Source organism: Coregonus clupeaformis, chromosome 20, assembly GCF_020615455.1.
Source record: "Coregonus clupeaformis isolate EN_2021a chromosome 20, ASM2061545v1, whole genome shotgun sequence".
NCBI classification, from domain to species: Eukaryota; Metazoa; Chordata; class Actinopteri; order Salmoniformes; family Salmonidae; genus Coregonus; species Coregonus clupeaformis.
The window spans coordinates 13,651,394-13,664,485 of NC_059211.1; the positions used below are offsets into that span (position 1 = coordinate 13,651,394).

Here is a 13,092-nt window from a genome sequence, read left to right on the forward strand (position 1 = left end):
GATACAGAGCAGAATTCATGGTTCCTTCTATTAAGGCAAGTCGTCCAGGTCCTGAGGCAGCAAAGCATCCCCAAACCATCACACCACCACCATGCTTGACCTTTGGTATGATGTTCTTACTGTGGAATGCAGTGTTTGGTTTTCGCCAGACATAATGGGACCATGTCGTCCAAAAAGTTATACTTTTGAATCATCTGTCCATAGAACGTTCTTCCAAGAGTCTTGATGATCATCCAGGTGCTTTTTGGCAAACTTGAGTCAACTTTTTGGACGAGATGGGTCCCATTATGTCGTCCAAAAAGTTGACTCAAGTTTGCCAAAAAGCACCTGTAAATGCATGTCTAGTCAGAAATAGGTTCTAGCTTACTGACCTGTGACGATCCGGGCAACGGTCAAAACAGTGAACACAAGTGTGGCCCATACTGGAGAGAGGGTTAGAGAGAGAGGACTGAAAGTCACTAACATGTTTTCCTCTCTCACATAATTGGAGACACTAATAATAATGATAATTGATTGGATTTATATAGTGCTTTACCAGATGCTCAAAGCACTTTACGTAGTAATATGTTGTAATCTTTTGAATCGGTTGTTTCAATAATGCTGTGGATTGTGGAATGACCCACCTGTCAATCGTGGTGATAACCTAGAACACACTGAAAGGGTGTGAGGTTAGTGGAGAAGTGACGGAGGTAGTTTTGTGCGTATTCTGCCCAAGGCAGAAACGCAGCCCACTCCCCCGGCCGGTCCTGACAGTAACTACGAAGGTACCTACCCAGTACCTGTTTACCCTTTCCACCTGCCCATTTGATTGGGGACGGTACCCGGAGGTGAGGCTGACCGTGTCCCCCAATCGTTCTATGAAGGCCTCCAGACCTGCAGAGCTGGGATGGTTGTAGCCCCCATATACAGTATATAACATTGTATTTTTTATTTATTTATTTATATTTTTTATTTATTTTATTTCACCTTTATTTAACCAGGTAAGCCAGTTGAGAACAAGTTCTCATTTACAACTGCGACCTGGCCAAGATAAAGCATAGCAGTGCGATAAAAATAACAACACAGAGTTACATATGGGGTAAAAAACATAAAGTCCAAAAAAATATACAACAGAAAATATATATACAGTGTGTGCAAATGTAGCAAGTTATGGAGGTAAGGCAATAAATAGGCTATAGTGCAAAATAATTACAATTAGTATTAACACTGGAATGCTAGATGTGCAAGAGATTATGTGCAAATAGAGATACTGGGGTGCAAAAGAGCAAAATAAATAACAATATAGGGATGAGGTAGTTGGGTGGGCTAATTTCAGATGGGCTGTGTACAGGTGCAGTGATCGGTAAGGCGCTCTGACAACTGATGCTTAAAGTTAGTGAGGGAGATAAGAGTCTCCAGCTTCAGAGATTTTTGCAATTCGTTCCAGTCATTGGCAGCAGAGAACTGGAAGGAATGGCGGCCAAAGGAGGTGTTGGCTTTGGGAATGACCAGTGAGATATACCTGCTGGAGCGCAGACTACGGGTGGGTGCTGCTATGGTGACCAATGAGCTAAGATAAGGCGGGGATTTGCCTAGCAGTGATTTATAGATGGCCTGGAGCCAGTGGGTTTGACGACGAACATGTAGTGAGGACCAGCCAACAAGAGCGTACAGGTCACAGTGGTGGGTAGCGTATGGGGCTTTGGAGACAAAACGGATGGCACTGTGATAGACTACATCCAATTTGCTGAGTAGAGTGTTGGAGGCTATTTTGTAAATGACATCGCCGAAGTCAAGGATCGGTAGGATAGTCAGTTTTACGAGGGCATGTTTGGCAGCATGAGTGAAGGAGGCTTTGTTGCGAAATAGGAAGCCGATTCTAGATTTAACTTTGGATTGGAGATTCTTAATGTGAGTCTGAAAGGAGAGTTTACAGTCTAACCAGACACCTAGGTATTTGTAGTTGTCCACATACTCTAGGTCAGACCCGTCGAGAGTGGTGATTCTAGTCAGGTGGGCGGGTGCCAGCAGCGTTCGATTGAAAAGCATGCATTTAGTTTTACTAGTGTTTAAGAGCAGTTGGAGGCTACTGAAGGAGTGTTGTATGGCATTGAAGCTCGTTTGGAGGTTTGTTAACACAGTGTCCAATGAAGGGCCAGATGTATACAAAATGGTGTCGTCTGCGTAGAGGTGGATCTGAGAGTCACCAGCAGCAAGAGCGACATCATTGATATACACAGAGAAAAGAGTCGGCCCAAGAATTGAACCCTGTGGCACCCCCATAGAGACTGCCATAGGTCCAGACAACAGGCCCTCGGATTTGACACACTGAACTCTATCTGAGAAGTAGTTGGTGAACCAGGCGAGGCAGTCATTTGAGAAACCAAGGCTATTTAGTTTGCCAATAAGAATGCGGTGGTTGACAGAGTCGAAAGCCTTGGCCAGGTCGATGAAAACGGCTGCACAGTACTGTCTATTATCGATCGCGGTATTGGTTGCAAGAATTTCGTATACTAATTTAAATGGAAAAATTCTAAGTTTTGGATCCAGCGTCATTTTGCATATCAGTTCATAAACCATGTGCCATGGAATCAGTACATCGAACATCTGCCAATTGGTGTCACCTCTTTGGTCAATATGTATAAAACCTGTGCTGTTTGCCATCTCGTTAGTGGGAAGGTCTTTCACCTGTGCTGGCCCAGGTGCTATTTAAGAGTGGCTGGCCTAGTGCTCCAGTTGTCTTTAGAGATGTGGCGAGTCAACACCTTTAGTTGTCTCTCCCTATTTTGATTTCTAGACAAACAATCCTTGATATGATCTTCCCTGTTTTCATTTTGCTCAACTTTTTGGTTTGCTTCCTGTCTTTAAGTTTGGTGTAGGTTTTTATTTTGTTTGCCTGTTCTTGGGCAAATTTAGTGGGCGCTTGTGGTTGGTGTCCTTTAGGTCCCAGTTGTTGCTAGACAACTTTCAGTGGACATCTCATGAGTGTCTTTCAGAACCCCTCCTAAAACCCCACCTGTTTCGTTTTGGTTGTTGTCAGTGACACTTTGTTAGTTCCCCTTTTTATTTGAGCAACATTATTTGCTGGGGAACGTAGCAATCCTAATAAACTAAACTATTCTATTCCTCCCATTGAACTCCCATTTATTGATGTATTCTTCTATGGAGAAGCAAATAATTCCATTCAAGTTGTAGAAAAAAGAAAAAAAACATAAACCTAGCTGCTTTTGACAACATAAACATAGGCCTACCAGGGTTTTTGCTATATTTCACCATTCTATCAAAAAGTTTTAAAAACTATGACAAAGCCAGCCTCATTTGGAGGAGGGAAAAAGAGAGGCAGAAGGGGTCTAAGAGAGAGAGGGAGGAAGAGGGTGAGCTTGAGTTGGTTAAAAATGGCGGGAAAAAGGGAGATGGTTTGTTAAAGAAGAATGGTAGAAAGTGTAATCAGAGTGAGTTGAAGACAGGAGGAGAAATGGAAGTGAATGAGGGCGAAGTATCGGAGGTGGTAGGTGTGGTGAAGTTCTCGGAGCTCGAGGTTTGCACTGAGGGTCAGGATAAAGATGAGTCTGTGACAGTAGGAGTGATGTTTTTGGAAAAAGTGGACCTTTGCCTTTTGGCTGATCCATTTGTTTCAGGGTGGATGAAAACAGAGTTGGGTGCTGTGGAATCGGTGAGGGTAACCAGAAGTGGTCTTGTGATAATTGTTTGTGTTTCTGCTGGTCAGAGGGAGCAGGCGCTCCATGTTAAACGAATGGGGGCAAGAGATGTGAATTGTTTTGCTCTCAAGAAAAGGGGCGCCATTGAAAGGAGTGATTACTGGGGTAGCGGTAAATGTGAAAGCTGACCAACTGAAGGGGAAGATTCCCGGTATTTGTGATGCTCGTCGTTTGGTGTGACGCAGACAGGGTGGCGTGAGTGGAGAAACAGATGAGTCATTGTCTGTTCTTTTTAGTTTTGATGTTGAGTCTTTGCCCAACAAAGTGATGTTAGGATATATAAGTTATCCTGTAAGAGCTTTTGTGCCGAATACATTACGTTGTTACAGGTGTCAAGCTTATGGGCATGTGGCAGCAGTGTGTAGGAGGGAGTTTCCTAGGTGTGAGAAGTGTGCAGAAGGGCATGAGACAAAGGAAAGTGTAGCATTGGGGAAAGTAGTGGTATGTGTTAATTGTAGGGGTGGCCATGGGGCTGGGGATCAGAAATGTCCCATGCGAGAGAGGCAGGTTGAGGTTTCCAGGGTTAGAGTAGTGCAGAAGTTGTCATATGCTGAGGCAGTGAAGAAAGTAGAGGAAGATGGGTCAAGGGGGAGGGATCCTGAGAGGAGTGGTGTGATTAGTAGATCTGTACCAGTACAGCGGGATAAACCAACAAGTGATATATGTTTCAGTAAGATTGGATTTTTGACATTTATAGCAATGGTTATCAACTGTACTGCAGGGATGGAACGTAAGTCGCAGAAAATAGAGGTTGTGGTGGCAGCTGCAAAGAGGTATTTGGGTGTGCGAGACTTGACATCAGAAGAGTTACAGGGTGTGTTAAGTGGCGGTGTCCCATCCTTTCAGGCTGTTGGCCTGAAAGTAGGACTAAATAGATTTAAATAGTGGAGTATGGTAATTGTGTTTTGTTTTGTGAGTTTAGTGTTAGATGGTACGGTATTATTATTATTATTATTTTATTTTTGTATTATTATTTTATTTTATTATTATTATTAAAACCCTCCCGTTGTCCTAGGGTCAAAATGACCCGCCACTGTGTTGAACCAACTTTATTTAATTTTTATATTTTTTGGATCATTTGTGAGAAGGAGGCAGTGAAATAAAGTTGGTTCAACACAGTGGCGGGTCATTTTGACCCTAGGACAACGGGAGGGTTAAAGCAACGTATACGGGAGTTATACTCCATTCTAGTAGGTGGCGGTAATGCCAAATTTATTGGATGCCAACGCCGTAAAACATCATCGAAGAAGGAGCCTCATTTGGCCCAGCCAGCGATGCACCGTAACCATAGAAACAGATCACACTGTTTAGGGTAGCTGGTTAGCTAGCAGATTTTTCGCGTAGGAATTTGTAGTTTATGACAAATTATGTGTGTACGAGTTGAAAAAGTTGCTGCATCGCTTGTGCCGGAATTTCTCAGTCGGAAGGTAGGTGGAGATCTGTGCACATATGAAATTGGAATAAAATGCAAACGCTAGTTAGCTCTCAAGTTGGCTAACGCGTTACATAGCCTGTCTAAAGTAACGTTCAAAACACCACCATTCAATCTGGAGTTGTAGGTAGTGTACAAACAGAGAATATTAGAGAACGTAGCTAGCATTATTAGCAATAACTTGAAGTCAGTTCAGTGATGAAGTCATCTCAGATGTTTTGAGAATGTTTAAGCTTTACAGGTAACGTTACAGTTAAACTAGCTAACAGCAGGCTCAGTCCATGTTTGTTTAGTTTACTTGTACACACTACGGGGACTCAAGAAAACGATTGCTTGCATGGATAAAGAGCATCCCCGTATAGATGCCAACATCAACAATAGATCCGACCTGCGACAAATTCTTCACCTGGACGGTCTATCTAAGAAAAACAAGGTAATCCAGCTAGCTAGCTAATAAAACAAAGATGAGTTTTAATTTAATGAGAGTGTAAAGGGGACAGAACTATGTATTAACTAATATGCTGCTTGTAATGTTTTATTCAATAATAAAGACTGTCCCATAAAATCAATGTTGGAGGTCGTTGTAAGACATCATATTGGACATAAAGATGACAGGACATGCTTCAACAGCGATGCCATCCAGACCAAATCAACTAACATTACACAGAAGTTGTTGACAAAATCTCAACAGTGACACAAACAGTGTATGACAACCCCAGGACAGAAGAGAACACTACTGAGTTTATTTTCAACAAAACTGACATGTCGAGGTATTCATCATAAACTAAAGGCATGTTATTAGATAATGTTGGCACCCAGAACTAAATCTCAGCTGTCATGAGAGACTAGGCTACATGTTAGTTAGATTATTTGCAAGGGTTCTGTATTTGTGATTTGTTTCTGTCACAGGTCAGTTACATAGGTTGTCTGTCCATCACATGGTACATTATCATCATTTGAAGCATCAGATACTCACCCCACAACTACCCAGAGAAGTATCTGGAGCCATAAACGTAGCCACAGCCAGCAGGACCAACAGCCTTTACATTCCTTTCTAGATAATGACAGGTCAGCTAAGAGGGAATCCTTTTCACAAAAAAATACTGTTGTCACCACAGAGAATACTCACAAGAGCAGGTCCAATAGCTAGATCTCCCCAGGTACAGTGTTTGACTAAATTAAACCTGGGTCGTATTCATTAGTGCACACTGTAGTAAAACCAAAAATGAAAAGGAGTGTTCAGATAGTCCCTCCCTGTTTCAGTCAGTTTTCTTCAGTTAGGTGCCTAGTGAATACGACCCTGTATTGGTATGAGGGATTTGTATATTCATAATCATGGATACTTCACTTAGCTGACACTTGTGATACATACAACTGATGAAAGCTCACTTTATTCCCTTATTTGGTGATTTGAATTGTGTTTTCTCGATGGAATCAAATAGAAAACGCCAGACTCGACGATTAGGAGGCCCAAATCCTCTTCTGGCAAATGATGAAGACAACAAAACAGCAAGAGATGGGCCTCCATTGATTGTCCAGTCACAGAGAATGGTTACGGGGCTGACCGAGCTCTCCCCTGCTGACCCTATGAGAGAAAGCCAACAGCCATGTAGCACACTGGGGAAAGGAAGTGATGAAGATGGTTTTGAGAGAGTAGGAAAAAACAAGTAATTAGATTTGAGAGTCCTTCAACTGTTTTCATGATCAGGGAATTTCGGATTTCTAACTGTAGCCTATTTAATATAAACTCAGCAAAAAAAGAAACGTCCTCTCACTGTCAACTGCGTTTATTTTCAGCAAACTTAACACATGTAAATATTTGTATGAACATAACAAGATTCAACAACTGAGACATAAACTGAACAAGTTCCACAGACATGTGACTAACAGAAATTGAATAATGTGTCCCTGAACAAAGGGGGGGTCAAAATCAAAAGTAACAGTCAGTATCTGGTGTTGCCACCAGCTGCATTAAGTACTGCAGTGCATCTCCTCATGGACTGCACCAGATTATCCAGTTCTTGCTGTGAGATGTTACTCCACTCTTCCACCAAGGCACCTGCAAGTTCCCGGACATTTCTGGGGGGAATGGCCCTAGCCCTAACCCTCCGATCCAACAGGTCCCAGACATGCTCAATGGGATTGAGATCCGGCTCTTCGCTGGCCATGGCAGAACACTGACATTCCTGTCTTGCAGGAAATCACGCACAGAACGAGTAGTATGGCTGGTGGCATTGTCATGCTGGAGGGTCATGTCAGGCTGAGCCTGCAGGAAGGGTACCACATGAGGGAGGAGGATGTCTTCCCTGTAACGCACAGCGTTGAGATTGCCTGCAATGACAACAAGCTCAGTCCGATGATGCTGTGACACACCGCCCCAGACCATGACGGACCCTCCAGAGTACAGGTCTCGGTGTAATGCTCATTACTTTGACGATAAACGCAAATCCGACCATCACCCCTGTTGAGACAAAACTGCGACTCGTCAGTGAAGATAACTTTTTGCCAGTCCTGTCTGGTCCAGCGACGGTGGGTTTGTGCCCATAGGCGACGTTGTTGCCGGTGATGTCTGGTGAGGACCTGCCTTACAACAGGCCTACAAGCCCTCAGTCCAGCCTCTCTCAGCCTATTGCGGACAGTCTGAGCACTGATAGAGGGATTGTGCATTCCTGGTGTAACTCGGGCAGTTGTTGTTACCTTCCTGTACCTGTCCAGCAGGTGTGATGTTCGGATGTACCGATCCTGTGCAGGTGTTGTTACACGTGGTCTGCCACTGCGAGGACGGTCAGCTGTCCGTCCTGTCTCCCTGTAGCGCTGTCTTAGGCGTCTCACAGTACGGACATTGCAATTTATTGCCCTGGCCACATCTGCAGTCCTCATGCCTCCTTGCAGCATGCCTAAGGCACATTCACACAGATGAGCAGGGACCCTGGGCATCTTTCTTTTGGTGTTTTTCAGAGTCAGTAGAAGGCCCTTTTAGTGTCCTAAGTTTTCATAACTGTGACCTTAATTGCCTACCGTCTGTAAGCTGTTAGTGTCTTAACGACCGTTCCACAGGTGCATGCTCATTAATTGTTTATGGTTCATTGAACAAGCATGGGAAACAGTGTTTAAAGCCTTTACAATGAAGATCTGTGAAGTTATTTGGATTTTTACGAATTATCCATTGAAAGACAGGATCCTGAAAAAGGGAAGTTTCTTTTTTTGCTGAGTTTATTTTTAATTATTTATTTTCAGAATAAAATCAATGTCCAATCAAAATGTTGATCTGCATGTCGGAGATGATTTTAGGTAATTATACCATTTTATCAAGCTGAATGCAACATTCATTCAACGTCCATTGTTATCATGATGACACTACAGTTGCAGTATTACATTTTAGTCATTTAGCAGACGCTCTTATCCAGAGCGACTTACAGTTAGTGAGTGCATACATTATTTTTTTACTTTTCATACTGCCCCCCCGTGGGAATCGAACCCACAACCCTGGCGTTGCAAACACCATGCTCTACCAACTGAGCTACATCCCTGCCGGCCATTCCCTCCCCTACCCTTGACGACGCTGGGCCAATTGTGCGCCGCCCCATGGGTCTCCCGGTCGCGGCCGGCTACGACAGAGCCTGGATTCGAACCAGGATCTCTAGTGGCACAGCTAGCACTGCGATGCAGTGCCTTAGACCACTGCGCCACTCGGGAGTCATTGGATGACATGGACCATATATTTTATTGCAGATGACATTGATGATGACGAGGAGTTGAGTGAGTTCCCCAGAGTGTCCTTCCACTCCTCCAGTTTGCCTCAGCCCAGTTCTGATAGTCAACCCATGGATCAGCACACTGCCATTTTAGATTGAATGCATCCCAAATGGCACCCTATTCCTTACATAGTGCACTACTTTTGACCAGAGCCCTATGGGCTCTGATCAAAGGCAGTGCACTATATAGGGAATAGGGTTCCATTTGAGACTCGTATATGATTACTGGACTGGTTTGAGTTAAAATGCTGTGATGTGCAGTGATAATGTCATGGCTTTCTGTGTTTTCTACCAGGCCCTGAAAGAGTGGAGGAGTCAAGAGTTTCACATTCTCAGATACACCGGATCTGAGATATGGGATTGTACAGAAGGTAGGATTGGATCACCTTTGTAATGCTATAGTTGTACCACCCTGCATAGAGATAACAAATCCATCACACAGGATCTACGTCCCAAATGTCACCATATTGCCTATATAGTGCACTACTTTTGACCAGGGCCTACAGTGCATTCTAAATGTATTCAGACCCCTTGACTTTTTTCACATTTTGTTTTGTTACAGCCTTATTCAAAAATGTATTAAATTGTTGTTTTTCCTCATCAATCTACACACAATACCAAATAATGAGAGAGCAAAAACAGTTTTTTAGATTTTTGAAACTTTATTAAAAATAGAAAATGGAAATATCACATTTAGATAAGTATTCAGACCCTTTACTTTGTTGAAGCACCTTAGGCAGCGATTACAGCCTCAAGTCTTCTTGGGTATGACGCCACAAGCTTGGCACACCTGTATTTGGGGAGTTTCTCCCATTCTTCTCTGCAGATTCTCTCAAGCTCTGTCAGGTTGGATGGGGAGCATCGCTGCACAGCTATTTTCAGGTCTCTCCAGAGAAGTTAGATCGGGTTGAAGTCTGGGCTCTGGCTGGGCCACTCAAGGACATTCAGAGACTTGTCCCGAAGCCACTCCTGTGTTGTTTTGGCTGTGTGCTTAGGGTCATTGTCCTGTTGGAAGGTGAACCTTCGCCCCAGTCTGAGGTCCTGAGCGCTCTGGAGCAGGTTTCCATCAAGGATCTCTCTGTACTTTGCTCCGTTCATCTTTCCCTCAAGCCTGACTAGTCTCCCAGTCCCTGCCGCTGAAAAACATCCCCACAGCATGATGCTGCCACCACCATGCTTCACCGTAGGGATGGTGCCAGGTTTCCTCCAGACGTGACGCTTGGCATTCAGGCCAAAGAGTTCAGTCTTGGTTTCATCAGACCAGAGAATCTTGTTTCTCATGCTCTGAGTCCTTTAGGTGCCTTTTGGCAAACTCCAAGCGGCCTGTCATGCCTTTTACTGAGGAGTGGCTTCCGTCTGGCCACTCTACCATAAAGGCCTAATTGGTGGAGTGCTGCAGATATGGTTGTCCTTCTGGAAGGTTCTCCCATCTCCACAGAGGAACTCTGGAGCTCTTGGTTTTCTTTGAGACTGTGGTCCCAGCTCTCTTCAGGTCATTGACCAGGTCCTGCCGTGTAGTTCTGGACTGATCCCTCATCGGAGTGGGCCGATTGCTCAGTTTGGCCGGGCGGCCAGCTCTAGGAAGAGTCTTGGTCGTTCCAAACTTCTTCCATTTAAGAATGATGGAGGCCACTGTGTTCTTGGGGACCTTCAATGCTGCAGAAATGTTTTGGTACCCTTCCCCAGATCTGTGCCTCGACACAATCCTGTCTCGGAGCTCTACGGACAATTCCGTCGACCTCATGGCTTGGTTTTTGCTCTGACATGCACTGTCAACTGTGGGACCTTATGTAGACAGGTGTGTGTGCCTTTCCAAATCATGTCCAATCAATTGAATTTACCACAGGTGGACTCCAATCAAGTTGTAGAAATCTCAAGGATGATCAATGGAAACAGGATGTACCTGAGCTCAATATCGAGTCTCATAGCAAAGTGTCTGAATACTTATGTAAATAAGTTTTCTATTTTTGCAAACATTTCTAAAAACCTGTTTTCGCTTTGTCATTATGGGGTATTGTGTGTAGATTGATGAGGGAAAAACATATTTAATCAATTTTAGAATAATTCTGTAACATAACAAAATGTGGAAAAAGGGAAGGAGTCTGAATACTTTCCAAAGGCACTGTATGTGGCTCTGGTCAAAGGTAGTGCACTATATAGGGAATAGGGTGCTATTTGGGACATAGTACTTATTATGATAAATTAAATATTCTTCACCAACCATTCATTTACATCAAGGAGTGCTTTCTTGATTTACATCAGTGAGTATTAAGTCATGGAACGTTCTGTAAATTCCAGTATTTAATTCCGTCTTGACTTCACATGGCATTTTGTCACCAGGAGATTAAGACCCTCCAGTGCTGCGAGAACAAAGTGCCTCACGTTGGCCACTGCTTAGATCCTGTGGCGGGCTGGGGAAGGGAAAAAAGCCACCATCGCTATGTAAGTTATAAACCTTTCTCTGATCCTTGTTGGAATCTAGCCAGCAAAATCAAAACTACTTTATAGGGAATGTCAACATGAAAATACAGGGTTGTATTTGTAGCCTAGTCACCAAACAGAAGGAAGAAAACAGACCAAAACAGGGAGGGATTACTTGAAGTTGTCCAATAAGAAACGCTTGTTTTCGATTTCCGTTGCAAAACATTTTGCTACGGTGTGCACTAATGAATATGACCCAGGTTGTTAGAAGGTGTAAGCCAAGGTTATTCCTTTTATAAGCCTTTCTGTTACCTATGTTATCTTACAGAACATCAGGAAGAAACCATTTCACCCATACAGGACACTGTAGATCTGAAGGAGTACTAGAAAAGGTACAGTAATGTTAGGAATACCTCAAAGTAGACCAGAGTGCATGCTTTGGCTTACTCAAACCTCATAAGACATTGAACTGTGATACATAATAATCCAATAAAAAAGGCTATTCTACTGTTGATCATATTATTCCCAGATATCTGGGAACAATAATAATGTAATTGAATTAGAGTAAATGTTTTCAAATTGTATAATTTATCCTATAAAAACATGCTGTCTACATACAGATGCAATATGAAATATTGGTGAAATATAGTACAATTGCCTCCTTGCATGATTGTATTGTATTTCTTCTAATATACGTTGAAATTGAACAAACATTTGGTGTTCACACGTGTATTTGTTTGATTTACAATTGCACAGGACCAAGAAAAAAAATATATGAACTGAAATTGAGATGTTTCACTTCAAAGTCAAAAATGGTCTGGACTAAATTACTCAAAATTCAATTTAATTTGATTGGAGGCAATGATTCTCATTTACTGTGTAATTTATCTCACATGTGGTACAGTATTTTGCATGTGCCTACAGGATACAAATAGCCATTCAACCAGTTTTGAAAAGAAAAAACAGAACATTCTGCTCCATTGCACTCCATTGTAAAGCACAAGGGTGACAATATATTTGACAGCATCTGTACAGTATATGGCTAATACATGACAAGAGAGGTTCGGATATTGTTTTATCCAATTTGGGACAAATGTCGTTCCCAAAACTCTTTTGTTGTAGATTACATGTATTCATGTTGATAATCTAAAGGACCTTCAGTTGCTTGTGGAGCAGCACATACAACAATTGAGATTATCTTCTATTAATTAAATGGACAATATCCTTATGTGACCATGTGGTTTGGTTTGATTTTTCTGTTAGATTTTTTCGCAGTTGACTGACTGTTGATTTCATTCTTTGTAGTTTGAGTCAGGAGCCTTAGGATGTACAGTGGGGAGAACAAGTATTTGATACACTGCCGATTTTGCAGGTTTTCCTACTTACAAAGCATGTAGAGATCTGTAATTTTTATCATAGGTACACTTCAACTGTGAGAGACGGAATCTAAAACAAAAATCCAGAAAATCACATTGTATGATTTTTAAGTAATGAATTTGCATTTTATTGCATGACATAAGTATTTGATCACCTACCAACCAGTAAGAATTCCGGCTCTCACAGACCTGTTAGTTTTTCTTTAAGAAGCCCTCCTGTTCTCCACTCATTACCTGTATTAACTGCACCTGTTTGAACTCGTTACCTGTATAAAAGACACCTGTCCACACACTCAATCAAACAGACTCCAACCTCTCCACAATGGCCAAGACCAGAGAGCTGTGTAAGGACATCAGGGATAAAATTGTAGACCTGCACAAAGCTGGGATGGGCTACAGGACAATAGGCA

The 13,092-nt window shown here is 42.7% G+C and overlaps 1 long non-coding RNA gene across 3 annotated transcripts; it reads left to right on the plus strand.

Moving 5' to 3' along the window:
• Positions 1-4,984: 4,984 nt before the first annotated feature.
• Positions 4,985-11,813, plus strand: LOC121532772. Of its 3 annotated transcripts, XR_005994387.2 has the most exons (5): positions 4,985-5,125; positions 5,409-5,563; positions 9,181-9,256; positions 11,226-11,327; positions 11,635-11,813. It is a non-coding gene; the product is annotated as an uncharacterized LOC121532772 (long non-coding RNA). The 3 variants fall into 3 exon arrangements; XR_005994385.1 differs by lacking the exon at positions 5,409-5,563; XR_005994386.2 differs by lacking the exon at positions 4,985-5,125 and having other exon boundaries at positions 5,139-5,563.
• The last annotated feature ends 1,279 nt before the right edge of the window (positions 11,814-13,092 follow it).